Source organism: Hipposideros armiger, unplaced genomic scaffold, assembly GCF_001890085.2.
Source record: "Hipposideros armiger isolate ML-2016 unplaced genomic scaffold, ASM189008v1 scaffold_1110, whole genome shotgun sequence".
Taxonomy (NCBI): Eukaryota; Metazoa; Chordata; class Mammalia; order Chiroptera; family Hipposideridae; genus Hipposideros; species Hipposideros armiger.
In genome coordinates, this window is record NW_017732460.1 from 116,145 (window position 1) to 123,403 (window position 7,259).

Consider the following 7,259-nt stretch of genomic DNA (forward strand, 5'->3'; position numbering starts at 1 on the left):
GAACAGAATTGCTGTAGGATAAATCTCATTCTTTAAGAGACTTTTATTTTTCTTTTGGGAAACATAAATCAAATGATGGATGGTACACATTTCTAATTTTCCTCCATCACCCAGTCACTTAGTGTGATAATCTTTGTCTCAGCATCATTGACTGTATTCAGACACACATTGACTCTGTATGAATTTAGATAAAATAGTCAAATCATCATCTTTGAGATCTAGTTATTTTACCTCCAAGGAAAAGTTAGTTGCCTTAGAAGCCAAAATTAGATAGGAAAAAAGCCTAAGTCAATAACACTGTGCCTAATATTTCTACAAACACAAAAATAAGACTATTCTGACTTCTTTAGTAATCAGTCTACTTTATTTGTATGAAATAAAAATTAGGTTATATTTTCCCTTCTGTCATGTAAAAGCACACATATTATTTCCATTTTTCCCTTCCTATCTGGAAAACCAGATCTAAATTTCATGCTTATTTAAAGTTCCCTTATAATCATTTCTCCAACAAATATAGATCACACACCAAGATCCAGTTATTATAAGTAAAATAAAGTTAACACAAAATGTAACATATAGACACTGCATTCATATTCTAAATTTGCATAGTAGTCTGTGTCCTACCTTCCCCTAATTCCACTTTTATGATTTAGATATTTTTCCTTTATTCCTTATTCAGTGGCTTTAAGATATGAGTCTATGCATTTTATTATTCTAAGTAGGTAGATTAAAGCAAACTTTTTACCTCTCCGTGCATACCTGTTTTGTAAAAGACCTAAATCCTAAACCAATAAGGGAAAACTAGAAAGTCAGTATAATCATATATGTTGTTCCCTATGAGACCCTTTTGGAAACCTTTTGTCCAAACTGGAAAGATTATACTAATTTGAATGTGCTCATACAAAGAGCAATAATATAGGAAAGCTACCAATTAAATGATGCTAAACAAAGTGGCAGGTTACACAATATCAGACACTTTAGAGGAGTGTTAAGTCTCCAGTAAAATCAGAAGGGAAACATAGAAGAAAGTTGCTCATTAGGACTGCATAATGCTCACACTTGAAAAGCCTATGTGAGGTGAATTTTCTCATAATATGTATAATGCTTGAAGGGATCATTAGAAAGGAATTTCTCCTAAATAGTAAAATCAATTAGAAATGGCCTGGTGCAAGGTTAAAACTCATTAGAGCATGAGACATTTCTCTTTCTTTGCTAGTATTTTCTTGAATATTTTTCTTGGTACCTTGTCAACACTATGAAGGTAAAAAAAACCAAAATATGGACTTGAAACTACTATAAAAATAACTAATTAACAATATGCATAGGATCATGCACCTGTATATGGTTTCTACTTTAAAAAGTGCTTTCATGATTATTATCTTATTTGATACTCAGCAACTCTTGGAGGTAAACGGGCTATATTTTAAAATTAGAAAATCACAACAGAAGTATTGAAGGACATATCTAAGGTTATGAGATATTGGGGATTAAAATGAAATAACTTTTTTTTCAGTTCTAAATCAGTGGACTTCTAGAAAAAAATGCATGCATTCTAACAAGACAAAATTTAAAAATTCTGTTTTCATAGCTTTTTGACATCCCCATTTCTCCCTAAGTACATAAAAAAACAACAACCTGGAATTCAGCATCTAAGAACATTTTTTTATTTTAAAGTTTATTGGGGTGACAATTGTTAGTAAAGTTACATAGGTTTCAGGTGTACAATTCTGTAATACATCATCTATATATCACATTGTGTGTTCACCACCCAGAGTCAGTTCTTCTTCCATCACCATATATTTGACCCCTTTTACCCTCATTTACCCCCCCTCCCCCCCACTCTGGTAACTACTGAACAATTGTCTGTGTCTTTGTATAATTCTTGTTTTTCCTACTCTTACTAGTCATGGTCTGATAAATTCTTTTACAATTTCTCCATGTTTGATTTCATTTTTATTATGAAGACATAAAATGAAAGCATGTAAACAATATTAACTTATACTGCTTTAAACATAGAAAAAGTGATCATTCATATATGCTTTCTTTGAATGTAGAACCAACTTAGCATTTTTTTCCCCAATTTTCTCATTTATGGCTTCTCACAAGTGTAATGCTTTTTTATTATGTCTTTGTATGATTTGTGGTATTATTCATGTGCTGGTCTCATGATGAGTTAAGGAAGTATTCCGTTCCCTCTGCTTCTATCCTCTGAAAGGAATTATAGAGAATTGGTATAATTTCTTCCTTAAATGTTTGGTAAAATTCGAGTGAATCAATCTGGGCATGGTACTTTCTGTTTTGATATGGTATTAATTACTGATTCTTTCTTGTTGTTGTAGATATAGGCTATTCAGATTGCCTATTTCTTCATGTGTGTTTTGGCAGATTGGGTCTTCAGAAATTGGCCCATTTCATCTAGGTTATCAAGGTTGTGATAGTACACTTGTTCATAGTATTCTTTTATTTTCCTTCAAATTTCTATTGGACTTGTAGTCATGTCCCCTTTTTTTCTGATTTCAGTAATTTTTGCTGTATTTTATGTTAACTTGGGTTATCAATTTTGTTGATCTTTTTAAAGAACCAGCTTTTGATTAATTGCTTTTTCTCGATGGATTTTCTGTTTTTGATTTATTTCTGTTTTGAATTATACTTTTAATCTATTTACTTTAGATTTAATTTGCACTTATTTTTTGTAGATCTAAGGTCAAAGGTTAGATGAGAGACTTTGGATTTTTCCTCTTATCTCATATATAAATCCAATGCTATACATATTCCCCTAAGCACTGCTTTCACTGTATCCCACAAATTTTGATAAGTTGTGTTTTCACTTTCATTTAGTTCAAAAAATTTTTAATTTCTCTTAATATTTATTTTTGACCCATGTGTTACTTAGAAGCGTATTGTTTAATCTTCAAGTATTTTGACATTTTCAAGGTATCTTTTGTTATTGATCTATTTTATTTCTACTGTTGTCTAAGAGCAGCCATTGTATGATTTTTGTTCTTTTAAATATGTTAAGATGTGTTTTATGGACTGAATGTGTTCTATCTTGGTTAATGTTCCATATGAACTTGAAAATAATGTGTATTCTACTGTGGTGGATGAAGTACAATATAGATGTACATTATATCCAGCTGACCAATGGTGTTGTTGAGTCCAGCTATGCCCTTAATAATATTCTACCTGCTATATCTGTCCATTTTTGATAGGGTAGTGTTAAGTCCTACTGCAACAGTAAATTTATCTATTCTACTTGAAGTTCTTTAGGTCTAGTTTTGGGGGGTTTTGTTTATTTGTTTGTTTTGCCTCACATTATTTGACACTGTAGTTAGGTGCATATATACATCAAAGGTTGTTATGTCTTTTTGAAGATTTGATCCCTTTAACATTATATAATACACCTCTTTTTCCTTGATAACTTTCCTTTCTTTGAAACCTTCTTTATCTGAAATTAATATAGCTACTACTGCTTTCTTTTGATTAAGTTAACATGGTATTTTTTTTCTCCATTTATTTTAGTTTATCAGTGATTTTATACTTAAAATGGTTGGCTTTCTTGTGGATAGCATATAGTTTGGTCATGTGTTTTTACTGACTAAACAATATCTCATGTTTTAATTGGTGCACTTAGATCTTTGACATTCAAAGAGAGTTCATATGGTTGAAATAATATCTTCTATATTTGTTACCATTTTTGTTTATCTGTTGCCCTGTTCTATGTCAAATTGTCAAATGCATTGTTTGTATTATTATTTTGAACTAATATTGTTCTTATCAATAAGAAAATAAATGTTTTTTCAACTTTCACTTATTCCTTCTTTGATGCTTTATTACGTAGATCCATATTTCTGAAATATATTATTTTCCTTCTCTCTGAAGAAAACTTTTTTAACACACCTTGCAAGGCATGTACTGGCAACACATTCTCTTAATTTTTGTTTGTATCAGAAAGTGTTTATTACTCCTTCACTTTTGAAGAATAATTCCTTTTGCCGTTGTTTTGTTGTTCTTGTTGGTTTGAGGTATTTTTTTCTCTCAGTTCATATTGCCCCTATACTGAGAAATTACATTTTTTATTTCTATTAACTTCTTATCAATCTAAACCAAGTGATGGAGTTATTATGGTTAGTTTATATATTAATCTTACTTCTGGGTAATACTTAGACTTTACAAGGTTTAATATTTCATTACTCCACTTGTAACTTACATTCTATTGATTTTCAGTATTTTTTCTAGCCCATTTTTACCCTAGAGTAGACTTTTAATATTACTATATGTATTCAATTATTTTTCAAGTATTTCTTCATTGTCTTTTTCCCAAAATTAGAGGCAGAATAAGGAATTGAACTCAAGTAGTTTATTTAAGATGCAATTCCAGTGAGCATGAGTAAGGGAATGTGAAATTTAGGGAAGGGGAAAAATGATTATTATGTTGGCTAACACTGTGGGCAATGTGGACTGAGTCCCACTGAGAATTCACTGAAGAAATCTCCAGAACTTTCTCACTAGTGGTTAGGGGATTGAAGCAATGTCCACTAAAATCCCAGAGTCTGTAATTAAGGAAATCCCCATGAGTATTAACTCTAGATCCATCCAGGTTGTGACTGAGTGTGAAGAAATGGCTTGAAACTGGAGAAAATTCTGAGGCGGCAAATGAGTGAGGAAGGAGGAAGACACTTGATGTGACAAGCTAGCGAGACAACATGTATTGTCCAAATACTGCACTGGAATGAGCTGGTTAAGGATTAAAGATATCTCTAGCTTCACCCCCTTCTTAACAATATGCTGCTACCCATTTGATCTCACAGTTTAGATATTCCAACTAGAACTTTCATTCTACCTTTCATAACTTTTTATAATTATTTTGTTGTCATAGAGTGGGCCCTTCTCAGTGCAAAGCCCAGGTCCTTGGCAGCTTGAGCAAAGAATTGAACGAGATCCTGGAGTAAAATAACTGAAGGAAAAGTTTATTTGAAGAGATAGTACATTTCAAAGAAGTAGAAGTAGGCCCAAGCAGTGGAGAATGGTTCAAGAGAAATTACATTCCAAAGAGGTTGGAGTGGGCCACGCACAAAGGTGAGGCTCAAAAGGCTCAAAAAAGGAAAGACGTGGTCAAGAAGAGAAGAAGCGGTCAAAAAGGGGGAAGGCATCCAAAAAAAGGCGAACTTCCCAGGACTTGGATTTTGTATCCTTTTTCTCTAGAATGGGCTGTTCCCCCCTGGGTGTGGGTCCACTTGATTGGCACCTGTAATTGACAAGAGGTACTGTGCAGGTGCCAGTGACTGGTCTGATCTAGTTGGGTATTTTGCACCCATTTGTTTCAGAGGTAGGTAGATACAATGAAAAGTTTTAGGTGGAGAGGGAAGGTCACCCGGGCAGTCACATCCTGTGGGGCGTGCAGGAATGCAGAGACCCAATGCCTGCCTCTAACTGCCTGCCTTGCTTTCCCCTTGAGAGACGTGATCCCCATAAAATCTCTATGGGAAGTTGAGGGACAGGAGGTCTCTTCTGTATCTGCTTCCTGCTGGGCAGGGCGTAGAGCTGCCCCTGCCTATTGGGGGATTCACAGAACTCTCACCCTAGCTGATCTCAGATGAGAGGAAGGGGTCTTGAGCTCCGCCTGGAAGACAGTGTTGGCTTCTTTGTTTGTGACTGGCAATCTTGTTGGGGTGTCCTCTGTATCCCCAAGGTCCCTGAATGAGGAAAAATAGATTTTAATTAATCTGTTTGCTCTCATGAAGCCTGTGGCCATTCAGCCTGTCACTCAGGTGGCGTCAATTGAACCCAGAAAGGGTTTGGAAAGAATCCTTAGTCTTACTGGCCTGGGGGATATTAGGAAGTCACAGGCTTTCAAGTAGTTATCTGAAGCAGGGGTAGGAGACTTCTATTGTTTAGGATTAAGAAACTGATTTACAAAGCAATCAAGAAGCAGGGGGATAGAATTCTAGGATTCAGGCTAGGAGCAATCTTTAGTCTAGGATTCACAAACTGGTTAGAAAAGTAATCAAAGCCAAGAGCTAAGAAACAAGGGAGGAGACTTAACATTTCTATACTTAACATTCTTATAGGAAAGAAAACTTAAAAGTTTCTCAGTAATGGGGGGGGGGTACTCAGTTGGCCAGTAACACTTTCAGAGAAGATCGAGTGGAGTCATTTTTTCAGTTTTATTTAAATGAAAGTCTGTACTTTGCCCTGAATTACAATATGTTTTTGTTTTGTTTTCTTTGAGGGTGACTTTATTCTCTTATCTTGTCCATGAAGCAAATGGCATTTTGGGGTACAGATCATCTTTCTCTCCTTAAGTTTCAGACTGTGGTACTTGGTTTACACTCCATTTGGTTTTGCCCTGCAACAGGGGAGGCTTCTCTCATTATCGGAGAGGTTATTCCAAGAAACAACTCTAAGGGAATGGGTAGGTGAGAAAGCAAAGAATAAAAAAAGCCAATAAAATGTGTTACCTCATAGGCAACTAGAGCTTAATCCCATGGGGGGGATTCAGGGGTGACATGGTTCACAGTTTGCACCTGACTGGTGCAGGAGCTGACTTACTTATTCTTCAGTTCCTATCAGTCATTGGGGATTAGGGACCGTTAATTCTGGGCTTGTCCAGCAGGCCAGAATGGTACACTTTGGTGGTAGGAGAGACATCAGACCCATACAATGTGTACTATAGCTATGTATTCCCTACCTGAGGGATTTCGACTGCTTCCTCTTTCTTCTTAGAAAGAGATGCTTGACAGAAAATTAGCAAAAAAACATTTCAAATATCATCTCAGCCACATGGTTGTATGAAAGCCAGGGAATAATCTGACTACTGTGGCCATAAATGGGCATTATAGGTTTGGGGGAAAAAGAACTAAAGTTATAAAAAACAGATAGAAAGGATGATTTTTTTTTTCATTCTCAACAATATGAAAGTTAAAAAATAGAGGGTGAGGCTAAAAATGGACTATCGTACATTGAATATGCTAAGTAAATAGTTGTTATCCTATCAAAGTCAGAGAAAATGGGGATCTGAAAAGATAGATATGACAGAGTTCATTTTTGAGATTTAAGACAAATGCAAAATTGAAGTTGAAAGTCATCTAAAGCTGAGAATTAACATAGCGTATATTTGAAAATGCAAATATGAAAAGATCTTTTGCTTCTTTATTTGTTTCCTAATAAGTAATTTGAGAATTTCACTACTTGAAGTTGAAAATATTAATTTATGAAAGTAAATATTAGGAGTTTAAAACATCATTTCTTCTGGTCTTGTG